Genomic DNA, 14,905 nt, shown 5'->3' with positions numbered 1-14,905 from the left:
AATTTGTTGCAATTACACTACAGGAATTGACATCAGATCACATGAATAAGATATACAATGCTTACGGCGATGATATTGGCACTCTTGACCAACTTGAAAAAGTAATTTTCTCGTTGGAAGACCAGACGGAGCATGACCATGTTTGAAACGAAACCAAAGACATAAAACACTCGTCACATCAAACAAAAATCTCTATCCAAACATTTCTGCTATTATATATGTCCTTCTTACATTGCCAGCTTCAACAGCCACAACAGAGAGATCTTTTAGCGCAATGAAAAGAATTATAACCATTTGAGAACCACAATGAGAACAGAGCGTCTATCGACGCTTTTACAAAATTTGCATCTGTTAAGGAAAGAAAGTTGAACTTTTTGTTGTAAATATTCAGAATTGAAAATGTTATAAATAAATCACATTGGAACCCTATTAAACATTTTCAAGGCTATTATTTATGGAAATCTTACCAGTGTCGGAATCTGGGGGTAGTACGCATGCATTTAGAGAAAAAGGCCGAAGAAAGGTAAAAAAAAAGTAAGCTCAACTTGTCAAGAGAGAGTTGGTTCTGAATCCTATAAAAAGTCTATAACTAATTAAATGCATTTTATAAATAGAGAGGTTAGAGGAATTTTAAAGTAAAAAACAAACATGTTCTAATATTTAATTAATTGTTTTATCCAACTGGTTGTACATTTAAAAGAGTGCCTTGCGAACAGAGATTACATGACTTTGCACACAGGTTTTTAACTATAGGCACATCACATGTGTTGCTGGCGACAAGTATGGTGCAGTTCATTTTGTCTTCACAAGGAGGTCCTATAAAAATAAATAAATAAAAGTCTAATATCGCAATCATTGAAATGAAAAAACCGGATGCAAGTTATGATAAAGTTTAAACAAGAAAAGGTTTACTTGATGGACTGATATAACACCTTTATCTGGAAAATTTGCATTTTAAAAAAACTAACGCTAAAAGTAAAATAACATAAACATCGAAATGCATAAACAGATGACAAAACCAAAATCTGGCTTGTTACAGGCATATCCTTGTGTAGGAAAGGGTGGATTGCATATGTACATTTCTAAAGGTATAATAAATGTCAAAAAGTATATGCTCGAGATACAAAAACGTAGCAATGTCCTATGTGAATAAGAACATTACTCAAATTGCTGCGTTAATGAAATGTTCATCCGTATAGTTTGAACATGCACGAGAGTAATGTATCTGTTTAGATATGAAACCAAAAATAATTTGGCAGGTGGTATGTTAATGCTGTAAATTGAGGGACTTTTATTTCAATCAAGACATCATAAAGTGGAAAAAGTTAAAAAAGAAAAACTTCAATCTTTTACTGGCTTCCTACAGTTTACAAATTCTGAAATGAACATCAGCATAATATGTTACCGTAACGTAGCCCACATCGCTGTACTCCTAGGTCAAAGGGTGTTATTATGTGTATCCAACAATTGATAATTTTGAAAACTGGTAAAGTATTTTGGCACTATGTTTTAATGGAGCTTACCTGTTGTTAGAGTCGGAGTGAATCCAGCTGAAATTAAAATATAAATGACGGAGTAATAGTTGAGAAGAGGTATAAATTAGAATAAACCACACATTTTTTTTTTATCAAGGAGCACTAATGCGAAAACACTATCGATTTACCACAAATCAATTTAATAATCGGATAAAACAATAAACAGATGGATAGATACTCAATATCCTTTATTTTTCTATTCTATACAAAAAAAAGTGTTAAGTAAAGCTTTAATAAATTTATCCACAATTTTATAAAGCACTACAAAAGTCAAAAAGTCTGAAAAGACCAGTTTTTGTCTGAATTTGCATGAATTTTTACTCGACATTGTTTATTCTAAATATTCTTAACGTAGTATGAATTTGTCTAATAGCGTTCTTGATTTTTCTTGACAAGTGTCTTGACTGTATGAACATTGTCTTAAAATTTCTCGACACTTCCTGTATCATCTGATAGGAGTCTGGATTAGTTTCGACCAATTCTTGACTGTCTTAAATTTGTCTCGATCAGTCTTGACATATTCTTGACATTCTTAATAATGTCTGAATGTCTCTTGACATATTCTTGACGTTCTAAATAATGTCTAAATATGACTTGACACATTCTTTACAGTCTTAAAGCTGTCTGAATATTTCTCGACACATTCTTGAAAGTCTTAAATATGTCTTGACACTATCTCAACAGTATAAATTTCGCCTGAAACAGACTCATTCTGCACTATTGATGACTTTCTATTGATATTATATACTCCTTTTTATTATGCTAAACCACACTTTGAATAATCAAGATTAATTTTGCATAGTAAGATACACTTTGGGTGCAACTAAGTGGGAATACCCCGAAAAATCCCCATGTTGTTTAATTTTGATTTATTTTTATTGAACGTTTAATTAGTTGTTTTCACTTGGAATAACATTAACGGTACCAATTTTCCTGCACCAGATGCGCATTTCGACAATACATGTCTCTTCAGTGATACTCGTGACCAAAATAGTTGAAATTCAAAGCTTATATAAAAGGTGATGAGCTTTAATCCAAAAGGTCCATACAGAATAGCCAAATCCGTGAAAAAAATCAGAGCTTTGCATGAGGGAGATACATTCCTTAATTTATAATAATTTCTAACACTTTGTAACAGCAAATTTTAATAACACAAAAAAATCCGTATTTTCATGCCAGTTCCGAAGTACTGGCTACTGGGCTGGCGATACCCTCGGGGACTAACAGTCCACCAGCAGAGGCATCGACCCAGTGGTAGTAATAACATTAACGGTACCAATTTCACTGAACCAGATGCGCGTTTCGACAATACATGTCTCTTCAGTGATGCTCTAAATGGAATATATGTCAAAGTTAACGACAAACAGCATTTAGATTTTTGCCGTTCGCACAACTGCCAATCAAATTTGCTTTACTAAAATAGGTGACTTGAGAAGTTTTAAGATGTGACCATGTGTCTCTCTTGGATTCCACAATTAATCTTTTGCGTTTTTGTGGCTAAAAAGAAGCGGCCATTCGTTAAGGTCAAATAATTTGTTCCCATCTTGATTCAAAAACCTTGTTCATTTTCTTAGAACCAAACTCTTTTATTATTCAAAATTGAGTGTTGATCGAATTTCATAATTTTTTTTTATCAAAACTAAATATTTGTGATAACTCCCTCCTATAAAGAAAAATATTTAGATCTATATTATGCATGTCTGTTTGAGATCCATTTCATAAGACCAATGACTTCTATAGAAGCTGAAGCATTGGGAAGTTATTCAATTTGTTTTTATGTTAAAATAATTAACTTCATAATTTTGATGAAGACACTCCATTTTAATTCATTGTTTTTTTTTAATTAGAATGATGATTTTCATTTCCATCTATCAACAAACTTTTTAAATTGTAGTTGCATGGTTTGTCAACTGATAAGTTGCATGGCTGATTACAGGTAAAGCAGTAAATTTTCATATGACAGTTGCGTGTACCAAGGGGTGTGGAAGAATGTAGGACAGAAAGTCACAGGACAAAAAGTCACAGACAAAAAGTCACGGACAAAAAGTCACAGGACAAAAAGTCACGATTCATTTTTTCTGATTATTTTCTTTGAATAAAAACTGCTTATTTCTAGAAAAATATTTTTGTATTTTTCTTGAACTATTGTACATGTTGTATATATAAACCAACTTTGTTAACAAAATTTATCCAAAAAATATCAAAGATGATCAAATAATTGTTAAAAAAACAAATGTCAAAATGGCTTGGCACTTAAATGGCTTCATGGTGCCAAGAAATACATCTTTTGCATGATTAAAATTAAATAAATCTTGATTTTTCAAGTATAATGACACATTTCCTCAACTTAATATGAATATATGTATTAAAAAGTAAATATTTCTAGATATTTCTCTTATATATTCAAACAATTGTCAACAAATTGTTTGTGACTTTTTGTCCTGTGACTTTTTGTCCTACCAAATTTGTGACTTTATGTCCTGTGACTTTTTGTCCTGTGACTTTCTGTCCGTTTACCGTGTGGAATACCTTAATTTTATGGGGAACATCCTGTCAACGTGTAGTACTTAATACATATTCCAACAGATGACATTACATTATGATACCATCATACTTTGCTATTTATAAAAACTACATTTTGGTACAATAGTTATTTACCAAATTTACATTGAATATTATGAATGTAGAATGAAATATGTCTACAGTCTTATTGGTTTTAATCATTTAGTAATTATTAATACGATTTAGGAATCAATATTTGTAATTATTTAAAAACCCACATTTAAATTGTTCTATATCAACATACCCACATGTGTATTGTTAAAACTTTAGATTTCATAGCCGTATTTGTATTTGTAAAAATATTTATATACCCAAATTTTTCAATTATTTCACATGCCCAACTTTTATTTTTGTTGTAACAAGTGTAACTTCACTGGTGGTAAGCAGATGGTCGTAACTAAAAGTAATTACGACAATCTGAATATGGGAGACAACTCTAGGGATAAGTTTTTCTTTTCCGATTTTCGTGCAGTAAAAGATTTATTTGAGTCTACCCGCTTTTCTCATATACACTTATCATGAGTGCGTTGTTACCAAATTTGTCACATAAAATCATTCCAATTTTCGTAAAATAGTCATTCAAAAATTCGAGCATGATGGTCGTAACTTTAAATTATGATGGTCGTAACTTCAACTATAGTATTTTGGATGATGGTCGTAACCGAAACAAGATGGTCGTAACTTTGAAAGATGACCGTAACTCAGGTATTTAGACGAACTTTTATTAAATTATTTTAAAAGTACTGTGCATGCACATAACCATGTTAATAAACTCAGTTGTTATACAAAGTTTTACTACAAACAATATTATTTAATTTGTTACTCTGATAATTGTATGCAGAAATTAAGTTAAAGAATTATCAAACATACATTTTTGATATATTCCAAACGACCATCATTTAGGAGTAACAGTGAAAACTAATCAACTCGCATTAAGCCAAATAGTATGTTAGGGTTGAGTATTGATAATTTTTACTGTACGTTTCGGCATCACATTGTTGAATACACGACTTTTTTATTACCTGCAATCATGTCGGCAGATGGAATTATTGAACGTAAAACTTTGAACAATCATCTTTAATTTTTAATCAGCTATTGCAGTTTTTATAAACCATTGGCTTTCAAATATTCGGCTTTTGGTCGTCCATGAATAATGAAAATCCACAAATGCACTTCGGAGTTCTGGTGTTTTTAATGTGTTGTCTTTATTGTTTATAGATTGCATGACGATCTTGTGGTATATCATTGATATTTATATCATTGGTATTTGTTTTAAGTAATTTGGTACGGAATAAAAAAAAAATCAATGGTGTCGCAATGAACATGGTGTTAACCTAGAAAGTATGAATATTGTTGATATATATTTTACACTGTTACACGCGTTGAATTTAAGAGTAAGATCAAATATAAGTAGTTTGTAGCCAGGCTTGTAGACAGGATAATATTACAAGGTAGAACATTATGTACTGCGGCAACAATATAAATGGATACAAAGAAGAAAAACATCTATTTATAAAAAAAAACCGACCAGACGTATAGATCTAAAATCATTCGCATAATATAAAGAGAGAAAAAAAACAAACACTGACAATGTTTCCGAGTCGAAATAAACACATACTGCAAGGTACAACTAAATTGAACAATGTTGGGAGCTTTAAGAAACCAAATTTTACTCATTGAATGCAATTTGACCGATCGAACAGAATATCAATTAATTTCAGAAAACAAATCTGTGAAAACAAAATATAAATTTCTGGTCCTAGCCACAAATGGCATGCAAATGGTTACTAGTGAAAAACGTACCCTAAAGTCTATTCTGTTGAAACGAATTTTAAAAAGAATGCAATGATTTCTGCATACCCGGAAATAGCACTTCTAACATTATAAGTAATATATTTGTTAAATTCTTGGAAGTTCATTTTTTCAACTGTTCTCAAATTTGTTTTGAATTTGGTAACAGTTTTGGATACGCCACAGGAATCGAGTACAGTCAAAATTAAATGGATTTACAAATCTAATAAAAAACAAAAAGACGTTTAAATTCACATACCATTAGTTGAACGTAATCCCATTGTGGTTACTTGACATTTAACAAAGTTTCAATCTCAGTATTTATGAAAATTACAATTATATCAATTTGCACTTGTAAATGTCGAAAAAAGACGAAGGATGCCATAGGCAAATTCAAGGGTTATAAGTCTAAGATAAATCGATAAAACCATGGAAAATGGAAAATTCAACAGTGTAAACTTTAAAAGATATCTATCATTTATGTGTTGCCCACTCCCTACCACCTTCATTAATTGATTGTGTTCAGAACACTTTAAGGTGGTACCTAACACTACAGGGAGATAACTCTGTAAAATCAGCAGAACGTTTTAATGACGTAGTGTTCATAAGGGAATATTAAGCTTCTCAATGATTTAAATAAGTGTTTGTCAAACTGCTATATAACCAGTGTAATTTTTCTGATAAAATTTTTTGAAATTTTTATATTTTTGTCAAAGGGTCAAAGTGAATACTTTGTAATTTTAAGCAAAATTAAACGAAACAAATTAATTTTAGTTAAAGTGTTAGGTACCACCTTAAATTATAAAATGTTACCTATTCCCGAATATGACTGTTATACCGAGTGTGAATTTGCATTGCTATACCATTTATACGACTTATCTGAGTATGTTGTACATCCAGAATTCATTCATTTATTTTTATGTTTCTGTTATTGTTTCAGTATCTATGACTGTTTAAATAGAAAGTCTTTTTATAAGAAGAGTCATTTCATTTAAATATGTGTTTCTAAAAATTCTTTATCGAACGTCAAAATGCAATTATTATTTTTTTTCAATATGGCCATCTAAATTAAAAAAGCAATTTGAAAATATTTTCATTTCCTCTGTATAAAAATAGTTACTTAATCGGAAAGAACAATATAAGGTCTGTCACTTCGATATGAATTTGCGAAATCTCTACCAAATCAATGATAGAAATATTGGAATCATTAGAATGAAGATTTAATGAAAAGTCTATGTTTGGAAATTTTTGGCACTATATTGGCAAAAGATCAAGACAGTTATATTGTGTCCGAAACCACTGCAGGAAAAACATGAAATGGAATCGAATTTACTATTTTGGAAGTTAATATTTTGGAACGCCGGAACTGTCTTATAATGTAAATATCAAATGTGTTCTGTCGCTTTGTCTTTACGTCCTGTCGTTTCTTCTTTATGTTATGTGCAAATGTCTGTATTTCATGACACGGCATCTCTGTGTTATGTCAAATTAGTTATTTGTTTGGTCAAACAGTAGTATGATATGTCTTTGCTAAAGTTTGTTATGTACAATAGGCATTACATCATGCTTTAACTACTATATATTCTGTGAATACTTCGAAACTTTATGATCAACCACCTTTACATTCTCTCATATGTTATCTATGTTGTGTCTATTCTTCTTTTACGTAAGTCAGTTAAAAATTGTGTCCTGTCTCAAATGTGATTGTTATGAGCAATGTTCTAAAGGTTTTGTTTTGATACACCTTTGTTCTATGTAAACCTCATGATATTATAGTCTTTTTGGCGTTATGTTGTGTTTATTCATATGTATCTCCAGTGAAAAACACAACACATCATGGTATAGTTCCTATGCGTTTTGCCGAACAATTGATACTCTCTGTGAGCATTCATTACGTAATGTGCAAATGCCTTTTACATTATGTGCAAACAACTTATACGTTTTGTGCAAACCTCGTTTACCTTATGTGCAAACATCGTTCCTCCTATATGCAAACATCGTTTACCCTATGTGCAAACATAGTTTACCTTATGTGCAAACACCTATTACGCGTTATGTGCAAATACCTACTAAGTTATTTATAAAAAATACATCATTATGTGCAAACACTATACTTTATGTGCAAATACCGCTTACTATGTGCAAACACCATGTAAGTTATGTGCAAATACCTATTACATTATGTCCAAACATCTATTACGTTATGTGCAAACGGTGTCTACCTTTCGATTGTATTCTATTGTACAAAAACATATATTTCATAAATACTGACATCAGAATGAAATCAAATTTAAATTTAGATTATATATATATCAGATTTAAGGATGTATTTAGGTGAAAATAAAAGAAAAATCAAGAATTTAAAATTTAAGTCAGAAGAGCATTGGTGGAAGGGCAAAATAAGCTAAAAAAATATTGTAAGGCTATGAAACTCCTTTTTGAAATATATAATTTTGTTTAAAAGTCGAGAAAATGCAAATGCGGACTTTTACCTTATATTTGCATTGGTTTCAAAGATCTTCAAATGGGAAAGAAAAAAATCTAGAATCTGCTTAAATCTTAGTAAATGACTTTTTCATGAGCTATTGAAGTCTTATATAAAAAGAAAATGGATGTTATCGGGCAAAATAGTTTAACCTGTAACATAGGGGAAAAAGCAAGGAGTCCATCCTTAATACACTGTTTAGCTTGGGTACTCAGCAACAAGTAATAAGTGGGCAAACCTTGTATATTAGATAAGATCCTGACTTTTTTCCGTTCAATTCTTTTTAATTTTTTAATTTTTTTATTTGTTTACTATGTTTATTAATTTTTTTTTAATTTTATTTTTTTAATTGCACGTCTAGAACAACAAAATTTTGGAAGTATTTTACCCCAAAAAAAGAGTGTTTTATTGCAATATTTTTTAATTTTTTTTTTCATATATCAACATAATTTATAATCAGTCTTTCACTGGTGTTTTATTCAGAAGGAGTAAGTTTTAATGCTTTAAAATACTGACTGTATTTAACAGGTAATTAATAATTCATTGTTATAACAACACCTATTGTATTTTGTTTGTAGGCATAGGTTGAATATATATTTTTCAAATTTTGGCATAGGTTGAAGACACCGTCTTCAAAAATTGAAACAAGATTATATCACAGTTCTTCGACTATTCATATATTAGATGGACACGAGAAGCATATACTTTCCAAATATGAATCGCCTATTTCTATAGTATCTGAAAAACAGACCAATTCCCAAAAATTAACATTGAAATATAAACCACGAGAAAGAGATTAAAATCAAATCAAATGAAACCTGCCAGTCGTTTATGCTAACCCTACACATTTTCTATACATCAAATATACAGTTGACTTATTGCCAATAGTATTTGAGATATGCACTGGATTACGAAACTTTTTCTCTAATCCATGAAATGAAGTCGACGTTCAGTGAAGCCTCCCTGAAAGAAATGTAAACCCTGCAATCATTTCAAATGACCAAAAATAATAAAGTAGGCTATGAACCATGAAATGTGAGCAAAGAAAAAGGATAAATAACAAACGTAAACTTCATAACATAAGGAATCTGTATACAAGGTATGAAGCGTCCTGGTCCTCAACTTTTTAAACTACATGCAAATAGTTTAACTGTCTTCGTCGCTGGATTGTACGCAATATTTATGTCTCTTTGATTAATTCTTTGATTTTCTTTGTAGGCGAGACAACGAAGACGTATTCTGTATTTGTACAAAATATTGCGATAAGTAAATCGCGAATTTTAGTCATTCAATTACAATTGTCATGCAAGAAAATTTGCGTTATAATAATAAATACCTTTTGACAATGAATTGAATAATGGAGGTGATAATTGGGTGAACTATATGTATAAATGAACTTATATTTCAAATCGTTTTAAAACTCATAAAGTAATGAAAAGTGAATAACGATGCCTGTGTGAATCAACTTCAAACTGCATTTCTTTCATGTGCAATGTCTTAATGGAATTTTAAAGTTAAATGAACACATATGGCTTCAAATTTCCATTTAAAATTTTGTGGTTCAAAGACTTTCCGGTTACAGCAGGTTTTTTGTTTAAGCAATAAGAGAAGTGTAACTAGCTAGTAATCGAACAGTAGGAATTTCAATTTGCTGTCTTTTTAAGATATTTTTTTCTTCAGAGTCAACGTTAAAATTCAAAGTACTGATTTTGATTTGGTGATCAACTTCCACAATAAATAATTTTCATTGCATATCAATGATTGTGATGTTCAAGAACTTATCTCAAACTGAATTATATTTTCTAAAGATGGTTTAAAAAACAAACTGTCTGAAATAAAAATAAATTTGAAAATACAGGTATTTTTTCAATTATTGATGATTTTGTATTTCACCCAGACATGTATATCGTCTTCAAAAGACTCATCAGTTTTCTTATTCAAAATTTTGTAAAAAGTTACTTTTTTAAATATGACCATATCAATGATAATTCATGTCAAATCAGAAGTGCTGACAACTGGAGCAATATAAAAACTAAATATTTTCACAATTTTCATTCGTCCTGAAATTACTAGTAATATGTCCCCTATAATGCACCCACGAAGATATACGATTTCTTATGAAATTCCTAACACTTAATTTTTAAGTAACAGATGTTTTGTATATTGTGTCATCTGAGAAATATGGGCGAAAGATACCTGAGGAGCAGTAAAACTCATAGATCGATGACAAACTGACAACTCCATGTCTTAAAAAATGAAAAGACAAACATATAAATAATAGTATAGTTATTGAACAATCAATAGAGATTAATACATGGCCTTTTCCATATCAGCCTGGGTATCATCCCGAGACGGAGTCGAGGTGCTGATATGGGTCAAGGGATGATACCCAGGCTGATATGGAAAAGGCCATGTATTAATCGCTTTATCATATACTTCCGACAATAGTTTTATGTAAGGCAAATAAACTAATGCAATAACTAAAACAGTCAAACATTTTATAAAGAAAATTAAAATTATGAATCAAATATACTATAGTAGTCCAACAACAGCATTATACTCCTTATATATTTATGGTAACATTTCCTATAGAGGCATTTTGAAACATTGAAAATTTGGAAGAGTTTTACGATCATTACTACTCCATGTTTGTTGTACTATAAAATAATTCATAATTGTCAATGGCATTTGTTAGCAAGTAACTATCCCCACAAAAGTTCCCGCAAATTTTGACGTCGTCATAAAAAACATCTGACGTCACAATGGAAAAGTAAACAACCGATACCGGAAACACCGGAAGTAACTTGCACGAGAGGCACTGATATTGGTTTTTTGCACGAGAGGCACTTGATATGGGTTATCAGCCCGGGTGGGAAGATATGGCTTGTGCACTTCCGCCCATTACACATATGCAAAAGCTATCATATTAATGCTAAGTATATGATAAAGTCGGATAACGTTAGATATATACTGCACATAATTATGTCCTACTTGACACCTGTCTATTGCTGAATACTATTTATTGTAGTATATATGTCGTTTGGTTATTACAAAGGGTCGTTGGTTGACTGATTGAATTATATCCCACATATCCTTAATATTACCCATTTATAATTTCACGGTAGGTATAGTGTCCGGCTAGGGTCGTGGTTTTTCAAGTGATTTGATCGGGCTTTTTCGAGTGTGACCACTTTTTTTCGAGTGAATATGTTTAAAAATGTAAACAAACAGACTTCTTTTCTAACAAGACGTGATATAGAAGCTTCAGTTTGATAAACAAGGTTGTACATGATATATTGTTTTGAGATATAAAGATAATATTATTCTGACATTACTTTTCGTTTAAAAAGTTAAATTTAGCCTTAAAATGCTTTTATTCCAAAGTACCGAATAAAGCCATTTTCTTACACATACCAATGCAAATGTCGACCGAAATGCATACATGGATTCTATGTATCCTTAGATATTCAGACACTTTACAAAAATTATTGTTATTGCATTGAAAACGACATTTTGAGAGCAAATTCAATTTTTCATGTCCGGGTTTTTTCGAGAGCAGTCCGGGCTTTTTTGAGTGTGTCCTTTTTTTATCGAGTGATTATACACATTTCTTATAGCTAAAAATCTTGTGTGTTTACGTTTAAAAACTATAAAATAAAGGCTCAAATTAAGTACTTTCAAGGCAAATGGTGTATTAACACTTGCGTTTTATCATGAAACCAGTATCGTTCATTTGTATATATATATTCTTTTTCTCAATCTTATAAATGGCATGTGCAGTATATATCCGTGATGTCAACAATCTAATGTGAGTGTTCCGGACCATATAAGTATTTGGACCTCATGTAATGACTATTACTGAACAGCAAAATGTCGACTTGGAAGATAACTTCCAAAAATGACTTAATGAACTATTAAACAAGTTAGAGTTCAACGGTTTTACTAACTGACAAAAAAAAAATCGATATGATAAAGATTCTAATAATTGATACTAGAGACGGACAGAAAACAGATACACCCAAACTTAGACAATTAATTGAAAGACAATGGGTTTCAACTTGTAACTTGTGCTGATTTGGGTAGCCTTTGAACTTTAAAATTAATACATTTCATGTAACCGTCATTGTTATAGATAAGTTTATTGTTTTATTGAATCGTTTCTAATGTATAAAATTGAGAATGAAAATGGTGAATGTGTCAAAGAGACAACAACCCGACCATAGAACAGACAACAGCAGAAGGTCACCACCAACAGGTCTTCAATGTAGCGAGAAATTCCAGCACCCGGAGGCGTCCTTCAGTTGGCCCCTAAACAAATATATATACTAACAAAGGCCAGAGGCTCCTGACTTGGGACAGGCGCAAACATGCGGTGGAGTTAAACATGTTTATGAGATCTCCCCCCCCCTTCCCCTATACCTCTAGCCAATGTAGAAAAGTAAAAGCATAACAATACGCACATTAAAATTCAGTTCAAGAGAAGTCCGAGTCTGATTTCAGAAGATGAAACCCAAAAAATAAACAAAATTAAAATTAAAATGTCAATTGTTCTTGAACAATTGAGAGGTCTTTCCTTTTCGAAATGTAAAGTACATGTTCCAATAGGCGTAGAATTCATTGAAAAGCTCTCAAACACACACAAAACCGTTAAAAAATGACAAAAACAACAAATTCGATAATTTGGACATGACCTTGGCTTTTGACCTTGTAACCTTTGTGAAGGTCATTGGTCCCCAATGTCATTGTAAAAGACCCCATGGCTCTAGTACTTTTCGTTCAAGGATTAAAGCTAATTTTACCTTTTCAGAAACCGTTAACGGGGGTTATGCCCCTTAAGAATATGTCAAATCCTTTTGGTCAAAATGTGAAAAAGTTGTGCCTCAGTCACCTTAACATTTTTCACTGTTTACTTTTTCTGTAAGATTAATCGTTTTTGAGATATCGACTAACAAGTTGAAAGGTCAAAGGTCAAGGTCAACCTTAAAAACATTTAAAACACACTAAAAATCATCAAAATAAAGTCAAAAACACATAATCGCTATCTGGGACATGACCTTGACCTTTGACCTTGTGACCTTTGTCAAGGTCATTAGTCCCCAATGTCATTGCTGAAGACCCCATGGGTCTAGGACCTTTGGTTATGTGGTAAAAGCTGATTTTGTCTTTTCAGAAACTTAAATCAGGGGTTATGCCCCTTACAGAAAGGTCAAATCTCTTTGGTCAAAATGTAACAAAGTTGCGCATTAATGACCCAAATATTTTCCACTATTCAAAACTTCTGTAAGTATAATGGTTTCTGAGATTATCCCATAACAAGGTGTTAGGTCAAAGGTCAAGGTCAACATACAAATTTGACCTTGAGATATTTTTCAAAGATACATGAATTGATGATGATTGGTGTAGATCCTAGGTGTCTACGACTTACGGTTTCTGAGTTTTGGTGGCCAACCATTTTCATGCGGCTCTTGGGCTGATATTGAACCTAGGGCTGATAATACATGCGATATGAAAAATGCCATGTAATAATATGATATTATTTATTTTATTGTTTAAGAAATGGAAACCGAAAATGACTAAATGCTACAACTGTGAGGAGTATTCTGATTATACAAATAAATAATTGGTATACAGCAACTTAACACCATGATAACTCCCTTGTTATAAAAGAAAAGTGTCTAAAAAGTGGAAAATATGAATATTAATCAAGACATTAAAATGTTGTTCCTAGTGTCGTTCGATGCACTGGACAATCTAGCTGGTGATAGCATATGCTATACACATTTTGTACATAATTAGGCTAATGATCTATTCATTTCATTGTTGAATTTATCTGAAATTTTATTCACATTTTATGTTCAATGGCAATAAAAATAGGAGGGATTAAGTGTGTGTGTTTTTTTTATGTTTTTTTTATTAATAGGTTTCTTTTATTAATCTTCGGAGTTCACCACAAGAAATATTATTAACTGTAAAATCAAAAGTAGCATGAAATGAAGTTAAAATGAATATGAGACCCCTGCATAATGTTCTAGACACCGTTTTGTTAAGGATCAAATGAACACCGGAAAGTAGTTCCAAACAGAATATTTGCATTAAATTGAAGACAAGATTCATTTTGATATGTTTTTGATGACTTATTGTGAAAATATGATATTGTCCTTCACTTAATTACAGTTATAAACTAGAAAAAAAGTCATTTTTTAAAGCCTAGAATACCTTCAAATTTTCTGTAAAAAACACGGACCATTTGTCTAAAACCCCGGACGAAATCACAGTTGCTCTCGAAAAAAACCCGGACAATAACAAACACTGATTTATTTAATAAAGACAAGGAAGTTGAGATTCTTTGTTGATCAAAACATATATAGTATTCAATATAAGATGGGTAGTAATGTTAAAAACGGTTATAATTACGAAATATCCGTTAATTGAACTTATCGCATGTTTTATCACTCGAAAAAGCCCGAACTACACTCGAAAAACCACGATCCTAGTCGGACACTATACCTACCGTGAGTTTGGTGTACTTTAA

At 31.3% G+C, this 14,905-nt stretch overlaps 1 long non-coding RNA gene across 1 annotated transcript; it reads right to left on the bottom strand.

The window, feature by feature from the left end:
* Positions 1-647: 647 nt before the first annotated feature.
* Positions 648-6,224, bottom strand: LOC139510685 (uncharacterized). The gene is made up of 3 exons (XR_011661957.1): positions 6,148-6,224; positions 1,524-1,550; positions 648-816 (listed from the first exon to the last, which is right to left on the bottom strand). It is a non-coding gene; the product is annotated as an uncharacterized lncRNA (long non-coding RNA).
* Between the last annotated feature and the right edge of the window lie 8,681 nt (positions 6,225-14,905).

This window comes from Mytilus edulis, chromosome 2, assembly GCF_963676685.1.
Source record: "Mytilus edulis chromosome 2, xbMytEdul2.2, whole genome shotgun sequence".
NCBI lineage: Eukaryota > Metazoa > Mollusca > Bivalvia > Mytilida > Mytilidae > Mytilus > Mytilus edulis.
The sequence above is the reverse complement of the archived record's forward strand: the minus strand, read 5'-3'. Positions and strand labels throughout refer to the sequence as shown.